The sequence below is a fragment of the Doryrhamphus excisus genome, linkage group LG10 (genome assembly GCF_037039965.1).
Source record: "Doryrhamphus excisus strain RoL-2023G ecotype Guam linkage group LG10, RoL_Dexc_Guam_v1.1, whole genome shotgun sequence".
Classification (NCBI taxonomy): domain Eukaryota; kingdom Metazoa; phylum Chordata; class Actinopteri; order Syngnathiformes; family Syngnathidae; genus Doryrhamphus; species Doryrhamphus excisus.
The window spans coordinates 12,101,366-12,126,209 of record NC_136366.1 but is presented as its reverse complement, the minus strand read 5'-3'; the positions used below and the strand labels follow the sequence as shown (position 1 = coordinate 12,126,209).

The 24,844-nt window shown below is 41.6% G+C and overlaps 1 protein-coding gene across 2 annotated transcripts in view; it reads left to right on the top strand.

Moving 5' to 3' along the window:
* ggt1b (gamma-glutamyltransferase 1b) overlaps positions 1-24,844 on the top strand; it is a 51,537-nt gene that overhangs the window by 1,165 nt on the left and 25,528 nt on the right. For both annotated transcript variants that reach the window (XM_058052064.2, XM_078794130.1), the window contains exon 2: positions 682-816. The gene's annotated coding sequence lies outside the window, so the exon portion shown is untranslated. The remainder of the gene's footprint in view (positions 1-681; positions 817-24,844) is intronic.

Below are 24,844 nucleotides of genomic sequence, written 5' to 3'. Positions count from 1 at the left end.
ACTGTAAAGCCAATTATTGCCACTAGATGGCGTAGCTACACTTCAATAAAGACAAAGACAACACTAACATATGTACAAAATAGAGGCTTTAGACTAGTGATCTCTAACGTTTTTGTGTAGTGGAGGGCTGGCTACTTTACAACTTTAAGAAGTTAGTACACACCTGATGGACGTCATTAAATGAATTGTTTTTTATGCACAGTGGATGAGTGGTGAGTGCACAGGCCTCACAGCTAGGAGACACGAGTTCAATTCCACCCTCGGCCATCTCTGTGTGGAGTTTGCATGAGTTTCCTCCCACATTTCAAAAACATGCTAGGTTAATTGGCGACTCCAAATTGTCCATAGGTATGAATGTGAGTGTGAATGGTTGTTTGTCTATATGTGCCCTGTGATTGGCTGGCCACCAGTCCAGGGTGTACCCTGCCTCTCGCCTCAAGACAGCTGGGATAGGCTCCAGCACCCACACGACCCTTGTGAGGATAGGCGGTAGAAAATGAACATGAATATGGAAAAATGGTCTGATACTAATCATTTGCTTATGTATATGCGTACCTCTATTAAGAGTGTAACGTATTTACTTATGTGTTTACTGCTGTGTGTCAGCGTGACACACAGCAAGCCCCCCAAGGCCTCCAGCCTCTAAATGTTTTCCATCTGATCCTCCTCTTCTTCATTTAGAGCGGCAAGTGTGATTTTGAAATGAAGATGGATGGCTGCAGACTCACCTCCTGCCCCTCCGGTGAAAGTGAAAATGCCTCGCTGGCAGAGCGGCTACAAGTCAGCAGGATGTTGATATTATTCTTCCTGTGACAGGTCGGTCGGCTCAGGGCAACACTCCTTCACACATAAGATGAAACGCTGACACGGAAATGCGCCATTGAAAATAATATTTAAAAAAAAAAAAACAAAAACACACGGCTGTCAGCATTTTGCCACTGCTCCGTGATGGCGGCACAAACCAAAGGAAAAGAATATGCCACTAGAATATCAAAGTCAGAGCAACACAATGGCCTTTCACTAGGATTTAGCCCCATATATTGATAACCGTAAATGACATTTATGGCGCCACCTATGGGTTGTGGTTATGGACAGTTGCATTTATGCTGGATTGCGGCCATGTTTTTCAGCCATTCTTGCTCAAATTTGGTGTTGTGTTTATGTCAGAGAAATAATAGCACAGTCAAAACAGCAAATGTTTTCACACCCCTTTGTGTGAAGTATTGGTTTGGCCGTAAGAAATTAGAACACCCACATGTTTTTAACTCATCATCCATGTCATTAATAGTACTTTACAGTCGTGTCTATTAAGCCACTCAATTATTTTCTGTCACGCCTCCACTGTCCACTGACAGAAACATTTTTACCCCCCCACCCCTAATACACACTGAACCCTAAAGTGAAACCAGCAATATGCAACAAAACAGAGAGCGGTGAATCACAACAAATTCATACATGCCAGGTCTGCACTAATATTGGAAAAAGTCCTCCTTGCCTCTCTCGTATCCCCTGGCAGTTCACCCCCCCACCCCCATACTGTTATTAACCAATAGACAAAACTAGTCCAGAAAATCAAATATTCAAACGGTGTTTATTTCTGGAAGCAACAGCAGGCAAACATCACGTTCAGTCTAATATAGCAAGTCATGATTTTGCAAGGATGTCATGAATTCAGCAGGAACATTTGAGTAGAAAATGCTAAAAGTTCATTTAGGATAACGGACAACCCATGAACATATTTTTAATACAGACTCATTAAAACATTTGTTTATTCTGCTGTGGCCTAAGTTGTCCTGAAAGTGCAAATGAATCAACATTTCCTTTTCTGCCATCAAAGGCTGTCATTTACTCTGCATGTCCTTTAACGTGCACACTAATTACGCACTCCTGATCATTAATAATCCAGTAAGCTCACATAAACAACACAGTTGGAGGAGAAAACACGTCAACAACAGGGGTGTCGTTTCATGAAGTAATTCTTCTTAACAAAACATGCTTCTGTCTCTATAAGGATGTGCTACAGTTACAGTTAAAATACATTGTATGTTCATTTCATTGTTGCGGTATTTGTGTCACGACAATACTGCACTGCATGTTCTCTGTAAGAGCTGGTATCATCCTCGTTCCCATTGCTCACTCATCAAAACGAATAAAACCCCATGGTTAAAATGGCCCTATTTACTGGGAAAAAATAGATCTGCTACAGAGGGGACACACCAGGCAGTAAAACCACTCATTAGCCCCTGTACAGTTTAGAAACGATACTATACCCTGTGAGGAATTTGAGGTAACACAAAATTCCAGAAGTTTAATGAGGAATGGACTGACCTCACATCAATGGACTTCAGACCTTAGTCATTAGTTCCTCAGTAACCACTTGATTTTTCTCTCGTAAAGTGACATCAAATTTGATAAAATGTGTTGATGTACTGCACCTCAATGTGGACTTCATGTTTTATTTTGAATGGAAAGGTCACAATTCAAAACCCGGGTGCCAGGTTTTTAAACCCGACACCAAATTAAGTCAAGTTAAAGAACAGAAATGTAATAACAGGCTCGTTTTCACAGCTTTTTAAAGCTTTGACGTTAAAACGTACAAAAGATTCCGTTTAAGAGCCACGGTTGCAGACTCCTCAGAATGAAAAGTCGTGTAATTCGCTCATTTTCTACCGCTTATCCTCACCAGGGGTGCTGGAGCCTATCCCAGCTGTCTTCGGGCGAGAGAAGCGGGGTACACCCTGGACTGGTGGCCAGCCAATCACAGGGCACATATAGACAAACAACCATTCACACTCACATTCACACCTATGGACAATATGGAGTCGCTAATTAACCTAGCATGTTTTTGGAATGTGGGAGGAAACCGGAGTACCCGGAGAAAACCCACGCATGCACGGGGAGAACATGCAAACTCCACACAGAGATGGCCGAGGGTGGGGAAAGACAAAATAAGAAGCCAAAAAGTTACCACTTCCACACAAAATAGGAGGAGAACTCATTCATTCATTCATTTTCTAACGCTTATCCTCACGAGGGTCACGGGGGTGCTGGAGCCTATCCTATGCCAGCTGTCTTCGGGCGAGAGGCAGGGTATACAACCTGGACTGGTGGCCAGCAAATCACAGGGCACATATAGACAAACAACCATTCACACTCACATTCATACCTATGGACAATTTGGAGTGGCCAATTAACCTAGCATGTTTTTGGAATGTGGGAGGAAACCAGAGTACCCCGAGAAAACCCACACATGCACGGGGAGAACATGCAAACTCCACACAGAGATGGCCGTGGGTGGAATTGAACTCGGGTCTCCTAGCTGTGAGGCCTGCGCGCTAACCACTCATCCACCGTGCAGCCCCTACAAGTGTCTAATTTGCATATTATTTCTGTGGGGGGAAAAAGCTTAACATCGGAGACAAAAGCACCTTTTTATGTTCAGCACTCCAAAATAACCTTGATTCTTGGTTTGCTCATTGCCTCATCAAAATTAAACACTTTTAATATTTTGTCATCCACCTTGCATGAGGACAACTTGTTTCATTCATCACACAATGAATGTTCCTCCATCTGTCATGAGGAGTAATTTCATGAAGATTAAGAAATATTTACATTTTGGATCCTGCTCTGAAACGGCATCGTGCCAGATTATGAAAAAAGTCCACTTTCTAACATGTAAATATAATAAATGTGAATATTCCTGTAAACATATTCCCTAATGGGTGACGGCTAAGGTGCCCTTGTGCAAGGCACTTAACTGCCCAGTCTTAGTTCTGGAAGTGATTCGTTGAACGCTGGGGGGGGCAAAAAAGCAGTTCAGCTCTGTCTAGACAGAAGTAGATCAATCCATAAATAAAGTGTCGGAGCTAGCACGGAGCTACATCGCCGAGGTCAGACAGGACGATATCGTTATTTTTATTTTCAGAAATCCGTGTCAGAGTAGCATTGAGACGAGAGGATGCCAACCTCCGTGATCACCTCCCACAGAACGACACCTGAACACTTCTGGATGTTTTGTCCTCTCCAAAGCCCCAAGCTTGAAGCTCCAGCCTATCATCGTCCTCGTCTCTTTCCACCTCGCCTTCGTCGCCGTCGTCATAGACACTGGGCTCCTCCACGGAGGTCTCCATGTTGGGGTTATACCTGCCGAAGGTCTTTGCCTCGCTGTACTCGTAGATGGTGGGCAGGCTGCTGCGTAAACCGAAGCGTCGACGCAGCGCCACCAGCAGCGGCTGCGGAACGGTGAAGATATCCACGTTGTTGCCCAGGTCGATCCACGCCAGCTTGGGGAACTTCTTAGGATCTTTCACCACCTCCGTCAGGTCTTTCAGGACGGCTGCGGTGAGGCGATTCCCGTTGACGGCGAGTGTGGTCAGTTTAGGGAGGCCGCTGAGGGGCGGCAGGAGCAGGCGCAGGCTTTCGTCCTGCAGTTCGGTGAAGCTCAAGTCCACGGCAGACACCGCGTCACTGCCTCCCTGCAGGTAGAAGGCCACGCGGTGGACGTCTCTGCCCGACAGCGGGATGCCGGAGAGGTTGACCACTTCGCCGGACAGCTTCTTTTTCAGGGTGGTCTTCAAACTGTTTGGAAAAACAAAGACAATGAAAGTCAGTGGAGGATTTATTGCGTACAAGACTTGCGTGCTGTAATTAGTTGGATGAAGAAGCAAAGACCAAAACTCCGCTAGCTGGTTAGCCGGCGGGACTGGACTTGGATGGACAAGGAAGGTTAGCATAAGCACAAACCTAGGCCCTGGTCCCATGCAGTCTATATGGTTTTTGCTGCACTGCTTTTCTATTTTATTTTATTTTTTTTAAACTAGGCATTTTGTGTTTATTTAGTACCGTGCTGGATTACTATTTAACATATTGTTTGTTTTTCTATGAAATTTATTTGAGGAGCGGTATAAACTAAACCGTGTACTCGTGCACTGTTTTAAAACGTGAAGATTTGTCTATTTGACTATTTTGGCGTTATTAATCCGTATACAAATCGTCACTTGCGGTTCAACTAATCCCTAAATATTGCATTTTGTTCTAAAATTAATACATGATTGTGGCCTAATATAAAAAAAAAATCAAATCAACTTTATTTGTAGAGCACTTTTCCTGCAGAAACATGTAACACAAAGTGCTTTACATAATTAAAAACAATTACCACAATTAAAAAGAAAAACAATTACAAAGAAAGCCCCTCCCTCCCACCCTCCATACTAGACACACACACAGTAGGGAGACATGGCATGGCACTGAGGATCATGGAAACGCCACATTTGGGGCCGTCCACACCGGGAGGAGCCATCGGGGGACCAGTACCCGGGCCCCGCGACTCCGACAGACGGGCGGACCCCCACAAAAAAAAAGTTTGGTTCCACCCTCGGCCACCCTGGGTTTTCTCTGGGTACTCCGGTTTCCTCCCACATTCCAAAAACATGCTAGGTTAATTGGCCACTCCAAATTGTCCATAGGTATGAATGTGAGTGTGAATGGTTGTTTGTCTATATGTGCCCTGTGATTGGCTGGCCACCAGTCCAGGGTGTACCCCGCCTCTCGCCCGAAGACAGCTGGGATAGGCTCCAGCATGCACGCAGTCGAAAATGAATGAATGCTATGCTAGCATGTCTTCCAAAGCATTTTGAGCACTACCCATAGAGGGCGCCACTAATATTATTATACATAAATATTATTATATATACGTAAATATCTATTTGTGAGAATGAATATTTAGTTACATCTAAAAGTACCTCACCATCTTTTGCAAAGTATGCAAAAACAAGCAAACAAACCGCTAGCTCCATTAGCGTATACCGGGCACTGTGATCAATAATGTAGCCAGAGAATTAGCATTTCAATGTTCCTCTGTCTTCAGTAATGATTTCTGTCTCCGGGGTAGGAACGTCATCTGATGACTTGTCACTTTGCGGTGCTTCTTCATTTCCGTGAAAGCACCTCTTGTCGCACCAAACATGGCGACTGAAATAGTGGAACAGAGGATAAACAAGGCAAGAAACTGTCCTCCTTTGCCGCATTCAGGGCACGTTAGTAACAAATATGTCATCTTGGCTTGTTGATACTTTGGTTGTACCCCCAGGACTGGTGTGGCTTTTTATAAAACTGGCACTCAAGGAGACATAAAGTGTTATGTGGTCTTCTGAAGATGACATTCTGGTGGGATTGTCTCTTTTAATCTGCTGTAAAAATACTTCAAAAGATGTTATATGAGATGCTTTTCTTCTTTCTTTCTTCTTCTCTGCTTTTCCCATCAGGGGTCACCACGGCAAACCAATCTCCTCCATGCAACCCTGTCTTCTGTATCTGTCTCTCACACCAACTACCCTCATGCCCTCCTTCACTACATCCATAAACCTCCTTTTTGCATCCTATATATATATATATATATATATATATATATATATATATATATATATTAGGGTGCATCAAATTTGAATGGGAAATTTTAAATTCATAATATCAATTTGGCTGGCATTCCATTTTTTTCTCATGAACATAAAAATGTCTTTTGCAAAGTTTTGAGGAAATCCATTGAGATTTAGGGGTGCCACCTCACACATAAACTTTTGTAAAATTTCGGAAAATGTGCAATTTCTAGTCTAATTGCCAAAAAGTTGACCTGGAAATGTTGAGTACAATGAACTAGTATACAGCATCATTTTCTATAGGGTTATCAAAGGGGGGCCAGACCAAAGTTGTTGATGTTATGCTTGCTCAGCTATTAGCTAACTGTCATTAGCAAACTGTTGCTAGCTAATGTTAGCTACAGTAGAGGCAATGAGCACTAAACAGTGCCTAAAATAATAAATGGACAAGTGTATATCAGATTATGTAGGACTACAGTACTACTCTCAATAAATATGAGGCATCAGCAATACTATAGCAATACTATATTACTGTTGTTGATGTTATGCTTGCTCAGCTATTAGCTAGCTGTCATTAGCAAACTGTAGCTAGCTAATATTAGCTACAGTAGAGGCAATGAGCACTAAATACCTATAAATATGACTACAAAACCACAAATGTGCTAGTAATATGTAATAGGAGTATAAATACCAACAAAAACATAAAGATCACCTCAAATCTCCATGGCGACCGTTGAACTGTTCACCACTTTATTCCACAAAAACAGATGTATGGTGGCACCCCTAAATAATCATGGATTGGAAAAATATTTTGTATGTGTTGTTTCGACATATATTGGAACACTTTTAGTACCCAGCCAAATTAAAATTCAATAATTGTGATTTTTGATGCACCCTAATGTATATATATATATTCACTATCTCTCCTCTGGACATGTCCCAACCATCTCAGTCTGGCCGATAACTGACTTTATCTCCAAAGCCTCTAACATGTAATGTCCCTCTGATGTACTCGTTCATGATCCTATCCATCCTGGTCACTCCCAATGAGAACCTCAGCATCCTCATCTCTGCTACCTCCAGTTCTGCTTCCTGTCTTTTCCTCATTGAGACTGTCTCTCGACCAAACAACATGGTCAGAGCGCTTGGTTAAAAAATTACAGGACAATTCATCAATTATTTATGGATTAATTTCACTTGAACACAGGTTTCTATTGGTAGGTACAGTCAAATGTTGTCCCCAGTGATAACCTTCCCGTCTCACCTGTTTGTCTGTGAAAATAATCCCCTGTGCAACGGTTTGTTCACTGGCTGAGTGGGAGATGCAGGGTGATGGGGGGGGGGATTTTCTTTTTCTGCGTTGTTATAATGAGACGGCGAAAAAGACGACTTCAGACTTTCGAACACGCTGCCTCGGACCTCACAGACAACTTTTTGTTTTTTTTCTTTTCCGCCCACAAGCTGCTCATTGGGGCCAGTTTGCATTTCTAAAGACTCTTTGTCCGCTATACGTAACAATGGCTGCATTGTAGCTTCCGTCCATCAAAAGATTAAACATGATTCAAAACCAAAGAGGGAAATCAGTTTATTGACATGGCGGGAAGCTCACTGACACAACAGCGCAGGAATCTAATAAGAACCCGACTCTCATGTGTCACACTATTGGCTGCTTACATATTGAGGCAGGGCAGACTCTCTAATTGCTTTTCATAGCTCCGTTCTCCTCGGGGATGTTGTTAACTTTCATACGTACAGCAACGAGGGTGCTCGCTGTTCTCTAGTTATGTAAAGCCCACAAGTGGGCAAAGGAAACATCTGGGGGTCTGTGGTATTGAAATAGAATTCAGGCGACGAGGGAACCCGTGTGCCGCAAAGGTCAGTGCAAGCCAGAGACGGCGTTCTTTAATGAAGCTGTGCTCTGGAGAATCGGACTGTATGGTCATTACAGTGGACTGAAACTGGACTAACTGCTACAACGCCGTAGAACAGGGGTCTCAAACTCAATTTACTTGACGCATTTATTAAAAACAGAAAAATGAATAAACTTTGCTTTGGTTTTGATTTTCTACAAGAAAAGCTCTGATAAAAGATTCCACTGTTCTCAAATATCTTACTTTTTATTTTTCTACACAAAATAAGATGAAAAATAAATAAACAAATCAAGAATAAAGAAAATCAATCACAGTATTAAATGAATAAATATAATAATAACAATAAAACGGCAAATAATAAAAACTTAAGAAACCACATATAGTTGGTGGGTAGACAAATTATTTTTTTCAGATTAAAATTAAAACAAAGCATTATTAGAGACCTGTAGACATGACAAAACACGACTATAGTCACATTTATACTCTTTTTATTTACAACATATTGCGCAACTGCAGGGTCTTGAGACACATGCTAACTCGCAAACTAGAGAGCTAGCGACCTAAACGGTAGCCTTCAAGTTATTTCCTTTAAACTTAAATAGCCAAAAACTTACCACTTCCACACGGATAGGGAGGATAACTATTAACAGTTATTTAACATTTAACATGAACATTAATCAAACGTAGTAATTTTTTCTGGGTACATGATACCATACAGCATCCATATCAAACTTGCGCGGGCCGCACTAACATTAAACTTTCATATCAAGGCGGGGGCCTCAAACTAGTGTCCTGCAGGCCACATTTGGCCCGCGGGCCGCGTGTTCGAGACCCCTGCCGTAGAACTTTCTAAAGCCACGCCAAGCTAATAAGCGATGTTACATAAACCGCCACCCCCCCCATGTGTATTTGTCTTGATAGTTTTGAAGCCTCCTGCATCTCATAACAAGGTAAAAGCTTCTCCTTTTAGAAGGTCACGGCTGATCAATTGATTACTTTGTCTGCACGCTTCCTTTTCCTCTTGTTTACACCCGTAGCTCAGAATTCTGATGCCAAAGGTTAACGTTTCTATTCTCTGAACCGCTGCTCACAAAAGCCTGAGCATTTGTCAGAACATTCGCTCCTACTGTGTCGTCTGGGCTGTTATTTTTTGAGCAAATATTCCACGTGGTGTTGCTGTTATGAAACTCCATAGTCTCCCATGAGGCTGGACTGACTTGGAATTTATCACACAGATCAATGCACCTTACGGAATCGCCATAATATTTGTTTACGGATACTCAAACTCATGTACAGTCACAGAAGAAATGATTAGACCAACCCTGTTTCTTAAGGGTGTTTGTTCATTTTAATGCCTCCTACAACTAAAAGTAAGTCAGGGCTCGACAATAACGATGTACCGATGGCCCGGGGCAAGTTAAAACAAAATTCGGGCAAGTAAATCCAATCAGTGATATTCCCGTCGGGCAAGTGCACTTTGGCATGCCATATTGCCAAGAGTTTTTTTTTTTTAAAGCGGTTCTTGTTGGGTGTTGGTAAAACACGGACTGCGTAATTCCGGTGGTAATTTGCAAACCAATCCTTGCAAATCTTGAAATGGACCAATCAGAATGCTTTATTTAGACCGCGGTCCGTAGTCCTCAGTCCGCGCTTTAGTTACACCCTTTCTTGTTCGCGATCAACCAATCAGCGATGGTTTGACTAGGAAAACATCTATCATGGCGTCCCCGCTTACATGGTCTAAATTCTTCAACAACTTGTGAAGGAAAACACCAAAAAGTGATGAAACGGTGCCTCCTAAACAAGTACTTTATTAGCGGCAGCAAATCAAATGATGGCACAGGTGAGTGAATCACATTGCTGTGACAATTTGAAGTGGTCACAATGAAACACCACCGATTAGATCCAATACCAAGTGCTGATTTTGCACAAGCTACAAAATCTAGCGCTTCCATTTCTCTGTGTATTTTTCTCACCTTTGCTTCACAAATTATTGTTTGACCATTCAGCATTTTTTCCTGGATTAAAAACACTTTACTAGTACACAAATGTGTCTATTCAATAATGTTTCATTGTGGTGCACAACTTATAAATATCACTGCTTACTACGACTACGATATGTAAGGTAGTATGGCATGCCATGTTAACATACGTTTCAGACATTCCTCCAAATACAATGCATCAGTACTATTATCTGATGAATTATCAGTATGTTCGGGCAAGTCGTTCTCACCTTAAGGATTCCCAATTGGCAAGTAATTTTTGTTTTTAATGTAGAACCCTGTAAGTTTTTTTTTCCTACAAAAAAATAGCTTTAACTTCCATGGTTTTCTTGATAATAACTAAAATCACTTAAGTTATTACATTAATGACATTAACATACAAACAAATGCACCTTTAGTTGTGCCAGGCATTAAAATAAACAAGAAACTGAAGAAACAAAGCTGGTCTAATCAGTTAAAAAAGCTGGTCTAATCATTTTTTTTGCTGCCACTCTCTTTACTCTGCACAGCAGGGCCTTTAATGGAGTTCCTATGTGGAGCCGCTGTTTGGCATTTTCCAATTACGCCTACTTAGACGCACGCCTGACTGCACTCAGTCAACATGTCCCGACTACATTTTGCATCACTACTGTGTGTGCTTTAGTTTTTCTTGTTTTGTTTTTTTTTTTACTTGGCTCAGTGTTTTATTTGTACATTTCTTTTTGCTTTTAACTACGACTTTATGGCTACGTTCACCTTGTAGGTCAAGGGTGGGCAAACTACAGCCCGGGGGCCACATGCGGCCCCATAAGTATTTCAACTTTCAACACTTTTAGCTGGCAACGTGACTTGCAAGTCGGATGTCTTATTTCGTAAAAAAAAAAAATTAAAATTAAATGACGTAGTTTGATGTGGTGTGATGTTTAAAGTGCTCCAGAAAAAAGCGACATGAAAACATACAGCTGATAGTATAACACTTTTACAGATAAAATTCTACAAATAATTCAAGGAAAATTAGAAGCATAAAATAGTGTGTGTGTGTGTGTGTGTGTTGACATTGTTGTTTTTATGACCATCTGAAAAGTGACGTGCATTCGCAAAAGCGTGACATTGCTCGCATTTCCCTGTTATTACTACATAAAAACAGAGTAAAAGTACAGACAATTGGAGCTAGTATTTGGTACCAATTCAAACACTTGTTTTTTGTTGTTGCTGGTTTCCCCCTAATTATATCCACTTTAAGTGTGCTTTTTGTTTTTAAACTTTATTATTTTTGTCATAAAAATGTCTTAGCAACTAATTCATCATAAATCATTGACCTAAAAAACATTTAGTATTTTTCATCATAACCAAGAGGAGGTGCCGTTATAGTTGGTGTACATATTTTGGTTCTTATCGCCACCAAGAATATCAGGGCAATGCAAGGCCGAGGGGGGAGTACATTTTTCCCCATTTAGAATACTTAGTTTATTACTAGAGAGAATGAAGCAACCCCTCAATATTGTGCCTTGAGGGTGACAGTTAAAAGCATGCAGCGGAAGGAACTTGTAATCTGTCCTCCCACGCAGGCCATACAGTACCTTCCCCTTCATTTACTCTCATGAATCAGTAATATAATGAGCGACAAGAGTGAGTCTTTGAGGTTCTTTTTTTTTGCCTCACTCTTGTGCCGTGTACACGACCAGTAGGATCGGATATTCTTATACATGTTATAGACTAATGGCTACTTTTGAAATGTGAAATAAATTCATCCACAATTATGTCAAGGTTAAGTGTATTTACGGCTATAAATCTCAAAACCTTTTTTTTTTCTTTAACATGTCAGCCGGTATCATTCATTCATTCATTCATTACCGCCTTTTCTTCACGAGGGTTGCGGGGGTGCTGGAGCCTATCCCAGCTGTCTTTGGGCGAGAGGCGGGGTACACCCCTGGACTGGTCGCCAGCCAATCACAGGGCACATATAGACAAACAACCATTCACACTCACATTCATACCTATGGACAATTTGGAGTCGCATGTTTGGAATGGAGAAAACCCACGCATGCACGGAACATTCAGAACATGCAAACTCCCATTCACACGAGGGTGGAATCGAACCCTGGTCCTCCTAGCTGTGAGGTCTGCGCGCTAACCACTAGACCGCCGTGCCGCCCCCAGCCGGTATCGGTGCGTATTTATATCAAAGATTGTATGTAAACAACAGTACTAAAACCTACTTTTTGAGTTAGTATATCGTATAGTATAAAGTATTATCTCCAACATGGATTCATTTTTTACACAAGTGAATAACTCAGGATACGGATGCTACTGTAGAGACCCTTTGGGATGTTCGGATCAATGTCTTTTTCATCATGGTTTTGGTCTTGACTTGATTATTTTTCAGATCGATTGGTACAGTTTACCCAGAGGGCGCCTGTTTAATACATAAAGAACCCACACCAATTGAATCCTTGAAAGGTATCTTTGTGAAGGAATTCATCTTTCATCTGCTGTTGTTGTTGCTGCAACAAGCCTTCATGGGTCATGACTAAGGTTATCCTCTATTTTTATTTATTGCAATATTCGACTCATTTTGCGCTACTATAAAACAGTAATAGTAAGGTAGACTGCAGTACAGTACCCATTTTAGTGCACTGGTATGTATCGGTATCCACCAGTGTATACGTCGCAGGTGTCCACGTCATAAAATGGGATATTGTGGTGATTGTCTAATTCATGGTATCATTTTACTCAGAACACTACAGTCATCACACAGCGACTGAACATTAAAAAGCTATACAAACATGCGCCAATATGATTTTTTTAAAGTTTTCACATAATGCATTGCATATGAGTAAACATTTCATTGTAGGACGAGCGGCATAGAAAATGGATGGATGCCACCTCTGTGCATCAGAGGGAGGCTGACGTCATTCCAAAGAATGAAAGCGTTCCGATGGTTGAAGTTTTTTTCATTTTAAACTCATTTTGGTGCATGTTTGTATAGCTTTTTAATGTTCAGTCGCTGTGTGATGACTGTAGTGTTCTGAGTAAAATGATACCATGAATTAGACAATTAATCAATTATATTGAGTAATGACCTCCTGCAATTTCTAATGTGTCGTTATGAGTTTTTTCATAGCTCATAATTGGCACCTGTCAAATAGCTGCCTGGTCCTCACGGACTAGTGCATGCCACAATATCCCATTTTATGACGTCATTCCAAAGAATGAAGGCGTTCCGATGGTTGAAGTTTTTTCATTTTAAACTCATTTTGGTACATGTTTGTATATTGCCGAGGTACACCTTTTGAGTGTTGCTGTGTGATTCAGTGTTCCTTTTTTTAGATGACAATTCCATAATGATTTTCCATGGGTTGACAAGCTTTGTTGTGAGTGCACTGATAGCTGGTGTCTGGTGTTGGGCCCCTGCCAAAGAAACTGACTCCTGAGTGGCACAGTATTTAAATAATGAGTAGTAGTTCTGAATTAAAGGAAATGTCACAAAATTATAATTTAGCCGTACAAGCCTGAGGATTCAAAGTTGGAGAAGAAATTGCCTAAAATATCAATGATCTTCATCATTCTTCAGAATGTTTGTTTTTAGTGACCTAAAACATTGAAAACAGTAAATCACGCTTCTAAGAATACCCGTATAAACTGTATATACCTTGATACTAAGCTTGATACTGCATTTCTTTACGATACCTGAAAGCAGCAGAAAGCATGTTCTTTTTGTCTCCCTCTGGATTTTGTGAGAATAATAGCACATTTTCCGGGATAGGAAACAAAGCTTTGAGCAGATGGGTTGATTAATAAAGGTTCTGCAATTGTACGTCTTGAGCGGAGCAGCTCCGGGGCTGTGTGTGGTGTTTGACATCTCCGATGAGTCACACGGTTCGTGGAAACGGAATAAATAAAATTAGCAATGTTAATGTCGCACCGGAGGGAACTGCTGGCAACGACATGGACAGCAAGATGGAAATGAATCCCCTTTATATATATATAGTGTGTGTGTGTGTGTGTGTGTGTGTGTATATATAAATACAGACACACACACTAGCAGTCAAAAGTTTGGATACACCTCATTTCTAGGAGTGAATAAGTATGTCCAAACATTTGACTGGTACTGTAAATTTAATCACAATTTGTAATAGTCCCCGTGCATGCGTGGGTTTTCTCCGGGTACTCCGGTTTCCTCCCACATTCCAAAAACATGCTAGGTTAATTGGCCACTCCAAATTGTCCATAGGTATGAATGTGAGTGTGAATGGTTGTTTGTCTATATGTGCCCTGTGATTGGCTGGCCACCAGTCCATGCCCGAAGACAGCTGGGATAGGCTCCAACACCTCCCGCGACCCTCGTGAGGAAAAGTGAAAATAGTGAAAACATGTTGTTAACCTAGCTAAAGTATATTTATGTTTCAAAACCGGCATAAATATCCATAAATATCCATATCCATTCATTTACACTGACATTTATGTCAGTTAAAAGTACTCCATCAGCACTTTTCTCCTCTGAGCTACTTTGATACCCCAAAGTTTCTTTCTTTCGGCTTTTTCCTGATTTTGGAGTCACCACAACGGATTCTTTGATCCACATACTGATTTTGAGTTTGAGTACTTTCCGGATGCCCTTCCTGACAAATACCAATGATGCTTACTAGTGGAGATTCGAACCCGCGGCGTGGGAATGCTACACCAAGATGCCCTCAAAATCGTTTCTCGTGTGTCTTCACTATGATTTTGAAATGAGTTTCACCAGTTATAATTCATTCATTCATTTTCTACCGCTTTTCCTCACGAGGGTCGAGGGGGTGCTGGAGCCTATCCCAGCTAGTGGCCAGCCAATCACAGGGCACATATAGACAAACAACCATTCACACTCACATTCATACCTGTGGCCAATTAACCTAGCATGTTTTTGGAATGTGGGAGGAAACCGGAGTGGAATCAAACTCGGGTTTCCTAGCTGTGAGGCCTGCTATTGTAGTCATGTTTTCTATAATTATTGATATTTATCCCTCAAAAGTGATGTCATATAACACAACATGACTAAACATGCAGACGTATAACGCTTCATAGTTGCATATTAATAGTAATGTAAATTAGTGTTAGTACTGAGAATATGTAAACAAATAAAAATTCATTCATTTTCTACCGCTTTTTCTTCACGAGGTGGAGCCTATCCTAGCTGTTCGGGCGAGAGGCAGGACTGGTGACCAGCCAATCACAGGGCACATATAGACAAACAACCATTCACACTCTCATTCATACCTATGGACAATTTGGAGTCGCCAATTAACCTAGCATGTTTTTGGAATGTGGGAGGAAACCGGAGTACCCGGAGAAAACCCACGCTTGCACGGGGAGATGACCATGGGTGGAACTGAACTCTGGTCTCCTAGCTGTGAGGTCTGCGCGCTAACCACTAGACCGCCGTGCCGCACCCCCAATTATTATTATTATTATTATTATTATTACCATGATTCAGTTACAACGCCATCTGCTCTAAGGAGTCCTAACAACAAACTACACAGACAGTTCCATTATGTCTTTATGAGCGAGGGTGAACAAGGAGCACCAAATCCAGTCGTGCCAAATGTATCTGTGCCAGTCCAAATGTAATTGTGGCAGGCCACCAAATGAATACATCGGGAACACTGGCGCAGCAAACCTTTCTTAGCGATCAGCTACTCCATCACACGGCTCTCATGAGCTGCTGGCGCATGAACGCAACGAAGCAGAACAAATTGGAGACATTTGTTCCTCGAGCGAGTAATTCTATGCAGCAAAAAGACAAAAACTATTCTGCAACTTGTAAGATGTGGTCCAGTGATATGTTGGACAATTATAGTGGTTATTAAACCTCGGGGTGCTATAATGTAGTTGCATGTGCTGCGGCAATGATTTGATTCTCTGTGACAAAGTGGATGCTTGTAAGCAATGAAGACAGCGACAGAACACACAGAAAACAGTTTGCCTTACATAACGCTACATCACGGAGGGGAGCGCCCTAGTCTTGCCTTAGTATGTCAAGGAACAGTTATGAAACCAGCATTAAAAGGCGCGCCTCCAAATACAGTGAAAATAGACTTGAGTGATCTTTATCAGCTTGGCTGGGATACCATCATCATCATCGTCATCATTAGGGGCCACAGAGTCATCTTTGGATGAATATCCTAATCAATAGGAGGTTAAGAGCAGTTCAAGACCAGGATTAAAGACATCAAGTCTGGAGTTGCTGTTATTTCAAGCGACATGACTTTTGTTTTTGAATTCAATTCATGGGAAACAGCTCAAATTGAACATTTAATGGGACTGAATGCCGGGGGGAATAACGGTTTTCTGTACAGAGGCTTACTCGATATAGTCATGTGACTACTCCGTCAACAAATACAGTGCAGCTCAGCCGTTGGCTAACAGGAAAACCCTTTCCTGATTGGGAAGCCTTACCTGTGAGATACATAAACAATCAAAAACGAGTGCATACGATGATAGCAGTGTGCTAATCGGGAATAGCGCTGCAAGCTAATTAATAATACTGCAGTTTAAGCGACAAACCGTGACAATAAAAGATTGACACGTATTAGTAATTCATCATTTCACACCGGAAAATTCCCTTACAAAATTAAAAACAGCTAAAGTAGTTCCAATTTTTAAAAATGGAGACAAACATCAATTTCCAAACTACCGATCAGTTTCCTTATTACCACAAGATTTGAATTAGGTCAAGAGCTACTTCGCTAACAGGAAGCCATATGTAAAGCTAGGAGACCACACATCTGTAAGTTTAAATATTACATGTGGAGTACCCCAGGGGTCAATACCGGGACCAAAACTGTTCAACTTGAATGTCAATGATATTTGTAAAGTTACCAAAGACTTAAAGTTGGAATTATTTGCGGGTATTACTACTGCCTATTCTTCGGGCGGAAGCACTGTAAATTGAATTATCTGATGTATTCACTATAACTTGATGCATGTTCAAATAAAATGAAATCATTATCAAACCATTACCATATCGTAAAACGTCCATACCCATATTACATGACTCGTTTACCACAGCTATTCATCTTCATGGTTGCTGACCACGAAGGGAAGGTCAAAGCATGTACTGCTGTAAATAAGCCCGGAGAAAGGTAAACACGTGACTTTGAATGTTTCCTGCTTTGCAGCTTTGACAAGAGTTTAATCCACCTTCAGGCTCGACCTTCATTTGATCATTAGAGGTCAGCGTGTTGAGTCAGGAGGCGGCGTGTGACTTGGCTCCACAAATAGGTCAGTCACGTGGTGATGTACATGCATGTACATGTACTATGTACAACGTGCCAGAGTAAATATTGCATTTCTTTTCCAAGAATCCATTGCAATAACAAAATTTCCCCAAAAGTCCCATTTTAATCAATGGTTTATATTTTTTTCTTTCCTAAAATGGAAAAATATTTTGTCTACCAATTATCACATGGGGGAAATAATCTTATATTTAGAAAGTATATCTAGCCTTCACCTATGAAGATATTTTTGCCAGAAATATATTTTTTTATGTTTGTCCCCGGGCTGCACGGCCGCCGAGCTAGGAGACCCGAGTTCAATTCCACCCTCAGCCATCTCTGTGTAGAGTTTGCATGTTCTCCCCGTGCATGCGTGGGTTTTCTCCGGGTACTCCGGTTTCCTCCCACATTCCAAAAACATGCAAATTGTCCATCGGTATGAATGTGAGTGTGAATGGTTGTTTGTCTATATGTGCCCTGTGATTGGCTGGCGACCAGTCCAGGGTGTAGCCCACCATTGGCCCGAAGTCAGCTGGGATAGACTCCAGCACCCCCACGACCCTCGTGAGGATAAGCGGTAGAAAATGAATGAATGAATGAATGTCATATTTCATTTTTTCAGATATTTCATACTGTCTGTGAAATGTTAGCAGCATTTCTGGAAATGATGTATTTTCAACTGTATTGAAGAGCAGCATTTCTTATGCAATGGAGGAAGTACACATAATGTGAACGCACAGAAAGGGGTGCCACAATCTCATGACACCTCTAATTCAAAATTCTAAACCCCCCCGCGAGAAAATGAATGAATGAATGAGTAAATGTTTGTCCCCATAGCAAGTCGACTGAGAGCAAAAGTGAATATAAAACTCTAAATTTTCACCTTTAATCTCAACCTGTACAAACGTTGAACTTATTTTTGCATCTCGTAGCCCCGATCCTGATGTCCTACTATCCAAACACACTAATCAGTGTAACAGACTGCAAAACATAGCCTTCTTTACGCTTCTTAGAGGTAATAACATAAACTTTGAAGATGAGGCAACTTCCAACCAGTCGACGGTCACCCACAGATGCTGACACCTTCCCAAACAACTGTCACATCCGCCACTCATCTGGCTCTTATCATCAGACGGCACAAGCTGGGAGCACTAAACTGTACCCAAGCCCACCAGCTGAGTGGAGCCTTCTGCAACATAAATAAACCACACTGATTAAAGACACGCAGGGTTAAGTCGTAAGGCATTGTAATGTTTTCATGCAAGGCCACTACATCAGTTATACCCCGGCAGTATAGAACAAGTTATGGAATAGCTCCTGCAATCCGAGTCTAATATCAAAAAGTGCTGCAAGTGCAATAATCATTTAGAATTATAGCATTATGAGCTTGATTAATGGTGGGTTTGATACATATTACAATGACATTCAAAGCACCTCTTGGGTGCAGCGGTATAAAAAGAGAAAAATGAAACTGCCTTGAAAATATATTAAGCATGTCAGAATTGTGATTTGTGAGTCTTCACAAGGGGCTGCACCCACCGTGAGTGGTTAGCGCGCAGACCTCATAGCTAGGAGACCAGGGTTCAATTCCACCCTCGGCCATCTCTGTGATGCTAACTACCCGCCCTTGTATGTCTATAGATCGCACAGCAACCGTGTGTGCCAACGTGTTAATAAAGTAGCAAGGACTTGGAATGACGTCATCCGTATGGCAATATACTACGTATTTCTGTTAAAGTCCCAAAAAGACATTGCAGAGTGCAAAACTTGTCAAGCACAATGTTTAGGTGGTGCCACAAACCAAAATTGCGTATTTAAATTATTTTTTTTAAATGTTTTGTTTGATGGCAGCCATATTTTTTCCATCAAATCTTGCTCAAAACAGACATGTGTGGGTCAGTCCCCAAAAGATGCTTACCAAATCTGGTGGTGATTCAACTAAACACCTTAAAGTTACAGTTTTGTATTGAGCTATTTGAGTTTAATACCATAAATAAAATAAAATAATAGCACAGACAATACAGTAGGAGTGCATGTTATGACCAATTTTCAAAGTTAGCTTTCACAAACAATACAGATATTGCAGCCTTGAGTATCGGCCAATACTGATCCAATCTGATCCAATATCGAAGATTTTAGATCCAATACTCATTTTTTGCCGATATATGAACAATACCCGTTCTCAATTCAGATCATGACACCCTGACGATAAAGTACTTGTGTCCCAATTTTTTCCCGACTGCAATTGGAGAGCAGTTTACTGTAGTAATACTGTAGTAATTTCAGTTTGACATCATACCGAAATATACAGTAGGTTTATTTTACCCAATGCATTCGCCTTTTTCCAAACATGGAGCAAATTCTCCTGTGATTTAAGGCGCGTCGAGAAAAAAAAAATGGGTTGGTGGGGGAGAGAACACAAGAACTCTAATCAGCAACCTTGCAGTGATTCCGCCCCCTCCTCTATCTCCAACTTTGACAGCATGTTTCCCCAGAGCCTCAGCTCCGACTGCAGAGCTGCTCTGTGTGGCAACAACCCAACAAAATGGACTCTTACAGTCGTGGATGAGAAATCCCCCCCAGTAAAGAGGGGAAGACGATCAATACAGTACAGGAAGAATGGAACCAGGAAACTGTAGAAGGGGAAATACAGTGAAGAAAATAAGTATTTGAACACCCTGCTATTTTGCTATTTCTCCCACTTAGAAATCATGGAGGGGTCTGAAATTTTCATCGTAGGTGCATGTCCACTGTGAGAGAGATAAACTAAAAAGAAAAATCCAGAAATCACAATGCATGATTTTTTAACAATTTATTTGTGTGATACAGCTGCAAATAAGTATTTGAACACCTGTGTATCATCTAGAATTCTGACCCTGAAAGACCTGTTAGTCTGCCCATTAGAAGTCCACCTGCACTCCATGTATCATCCTGAATCAGATGCACCTGTTTGAGGTCGTTAGCTGCATAAAGACACCTGTCCACCCCATACAATCAGTAAGACTTTAACTTGTAACATGGCGAAGACCAAAGAGCTGTCCAAAGACACCAGAGACAAAATTGTACACCTCCACAAGGCTGGAAAGGGCTACGGAGCAATTACCAAGCAGCTTGGTGAAAAAAGGTCCACTGTTGGAGCTATCATTAGAAAATGGAAGAAGCTAAACATGACGGTCAATCTCAATCGGAGTGGAGCCCCATGCAAGATATCACCTCGTGGGGTCTCAATGATTCTAAGAAAGGTGAGGAATCAGCCCAGAACTACACGACAGGACTTGGTCAATGACCTGAAAAGAGCTGGGACCACCGTTTCCAAGGTTACTGTAGGTAATACACTAAGACGTCATGATGTGAAATCATGCATGGCACGAAAGGTTCCCCTGCTTAAACCAGCACATGTCAAGGCCCGTCTTAAGTTTGCATATGACCATTTGGATGATACAGAGGAGTCATGGGAGAAAGTTTTATGGTCAGATGAGACCAAAATAGAACTTTTTGGTCATAATTCCAATAAGCGTGTTTGGAGGAAGAAGGATGAAGAGTACAATCCGAAGAACACCATCCCTACTGTGAAGCATGGGGGTGGTAGCATCATGCTTTGGGGGTGTTTTTCTGCACATGGACAGGACGAGTGCACTGCATTAAAGAGAGGATGACTGGGGCCGTGTATTGTGAGATTTTGGGGAACAACCTCCTTCCCTCTGTCAGAGCATTGAAGATGGGTCGTGGCTGGGTCTTCCAACACGACAACGACCCGAAGCACACAGCCAGGAAAACCAAGGAGTGGCTCCGTAAGAAGCATATCAAGGTTCTAGCATGGCCCAGCCAGTCTCCAGACCTGAACCCAATCGAAAATCTTTGGAGGGAGCTCAAACTCCGTGTTTCTCAGCGACAGCCCAGAAACCTGACTGATCTAGAGAAGATCTGTGTGGAGGAGTGGGCCAAGATCCCTCCTGCAGTGTGTGCAAACCTGGTGAAAAACTACAGGAAACGTTTGACCTCTGTAATAGCAAACAAAGGCTACTGTACCAAATATTAACATTCATTTTCTCAGGTGTTCAAATACTTATTAGCAGCTGTATCACACAAATAAATTGTTAAAAAATCATGCATTGTGATTTCTGGATTTTTCTTTTTAGTTTATCTCTCTCACAGTGGACATGCACCTACGATGAAAATTTCAGACCCCTCCATGATTTCTAAGTGGGAGAAATAGCAAAATAGCAGGGTGTTCAAATACTTATTTTCTTCACTGTACGATGGCCAAGTCAATGGGCTTCATCTCTAAAAAAAGGTGCTTCAGAAGAAAAGTTGTGATGTTAATGAAGCATGTTTAAATCATGTAAACAGGTTCTTTTTCTGCCCGTTTTAATGAGTCTTCCACCATGGGCTGCTGCAGCTGTGATGTGAGGGGAGCAGACCTCACTAATGAGCTCATTGTTGTTTGCAAACATTGCAACCTGAAGGCCAACCAATGACAGAACCACTGTCTGTGCTGCCTACAAACACTTTCAATGTGGGGCTTTCAAATGCTCTCGCCTCCGTTTTCCTCCACAAATAATTAGCGGAAGTTTACAAAAAAAGGGGAAAATATCGACAAGGAATCCTCCATTTGTTGCCCCTTTTTTTCTCTCTTTAAATTTTGTACCCATGACGCTAAGTCATTCTGTCTAAAGCTTGTACAATTTGTGCAATTTACATTTCTTTGTCATTCATTCATTTTCTATCGCTTAGCCTCATGAGGGTCGCATTTGTGGCGCCTCCAGTGACTTTTGGTCAGAATGCTAGTATAAAGCTAATACACACATCCTCAATGAATTATACTCACTTATTGCCAAGATGTTTTACTTGTTTTGCTATTTTTTCCCCAAAACAATCTTGAGCAAATTTAAATTTGCACAACAACAACAGTGCCTCGCTAACAACACCTCACAACACTACCAAGAGGTAACTGGCTACTTCAAAACAATGCAATATGACACCAAGAGTTAGGAAAAAACAACAAACATATAAACAACTACAAATACACAACCATATATTATATGTACCAATTATATGTAAAGTACAGTATTCCATGTTTTGTATCAAGCACGATGTGCTCCATGTATCAGAATCACTGACAGTTGTCCATCTGGTCCAGTTGGCCTGGGGCGTCTTCTTCAGTTGATTTTTAGGTAGGTGGAAGAAAAGTTTCTACCACTGCAGGCTTTGTTAGCGCTAACAATTCTTTGTTTGTTTTGATGCAGTCTCTCGGAGCAATGTCCTCCTCGCAATGTACACAAAACCTTTCCTTTAATGGTTACACTGCAGCCCAAACACTCGATTTCTGACAGCATGGACTCGATAAAAAAATCATAAAACGTCGCTAGAGATTTTTTTTTAGAGGGCTATATAGTTGAAAATGTAAAATTCCAAAAAAGTGTATTTTTCCTTTAAAAAGTGATTCAATTCCCGAAACAGTATAGTAAGGAGCAGTCCTGCATACTTTCCTGTACGTACATAAGCCAGATTAGTATTTCCGAGAGGCTTTAAGCAGGATTTATGAGTTGCGTTGATGTTTATGACAAGGATGTGCCCGGCGTGGCGGGGAAGCATCCGTCTGAAGAGTGATGGCACAGTGAGGACACACACTCACCAGGCTTGAGACTTCCTCCTGGGAACACTCTGTCTTGTCCACTTGGAGTGAGGCGTCAGGTGGTAAATTAGCTGGCGGCAGATCTTGTTGGTCGACTTGAGGGAGTCCGTTTCCTGCAGCAAAAAAAAGGCACAGGGGTTGAATAGCAAGTAAGACGTCTCAATAAAACGGCATGGTGGTGAATGACTAAACCTCCGGATGCGTGAAGGAGGATGTTTTTTCTTATACATTTTTTTTTATCCTGAAACTACCTGCCTTGTACGTCTATTGATCGCACATGATCACAACAACCGTGTGTGCCAACGTGTTAATAAAGTAGCAAGGACTTGGAATGACGTCATTCGTATGGCAATATATTTCTGTTAAAGTCCCAAAAAGACATTGCAGCTGAGTGTAAAACTTGTCAAGCACAATGTTTAGGTGGTGCCACAAACTAAAATTGCGCATTTGAACTAGCATCACATTGGAAACCCACCACGGGACCGCCGGTGGTGGCAAGTGACATTGGGTTTAAACAAGGGATGTTCATGCTACAGATCATCCACAAATGAAATTGGCCGATAGATTAATTATACATAGATTAATTATACATTTTTTGATTTTTGCTAGTGCCACTGGCCAGGGGTGCCGTATAAAGCCGGAAATTCAGGACAATTGTTAATTTCCTTGACTGCCGGGGGAGGGGGGGGGGCAAAAAAATAGTTAATTACTAATCAAATTAGGACAAGTGGTTAGCGCACAGGTCACACAGCTAGGAGACCCAAGTTCGATTCCACCCTCAGCCATCTCTGTGTGGAGTTTGCATGTTCTCCCTGTGCATGCGTGGGTTTTCTCCAGGTACTCCGGTTTCCTCCCACATTCCAAAAACATGCTAGGTTAATTGGCTACCATAAATTGTCCATAGGTATGAATGTGAGTGTGAATGGTTGTTTGCCTATATGTGCCCTGTGATTGGCCGGCGACCAGTCCAGGTTGTACCCCGCCTCTCGCCTGAAAACAGCTGGGATAGGCTCCAGCAACCCCTGCAACCCTCGTGAGAATAAGCGGTAGAAAATGAATGAATGAATGAGTTTGTTCGGCACACATGGAGCGCCATCACCAACTAGTGGCCTGGCATGCATATTACAGTGTTTTCGCACATCTAAGTGAATGGAGATTGATTTGTGCTGATGGAAAATTTAAAAAGAAAAACACACACACAAAGCATCACATAATGTAACCTGATGGTCCTTCTGCCATCTCCTTCTTTGTCCTCAATGTCTCTTTTCTTCATCTTCCTTCCTTTGCTCTGTCACTATAAATGGAATGTGTTACGCTGAGCTGGGCAGATCTAATTAATGCTACAACACAACAACAAGAAAGAGGCAATGTGGCAAAGGGAGATGGCAAGAGAGAGGCAAGACAAGGCAATTTACCTTAAGGCGATTAACCATTCCGGCTGCCACTTCCTTTCTTGGGTGACAAACAAACATGCTTCAAAGCAGTCAGAGGTGCCATTTTCAGCCACTTGGATGACTGCCCGTGGCCTCATCATGAAATTTAGCACACACCTTTAGGGGACTGACATGGTAATGTCTGTCAAACTTGAGGAAGATTGATTGGGGAAAAACATGGCCACCATCAAGCAAAATGTCTTCGCAACTTACCCTGACCTGAAAAGTGACGCGTATGCGTACAAAACACAAAGTCACACAAAGTAAACATGTCTCGGTCATGTGGCATTTTG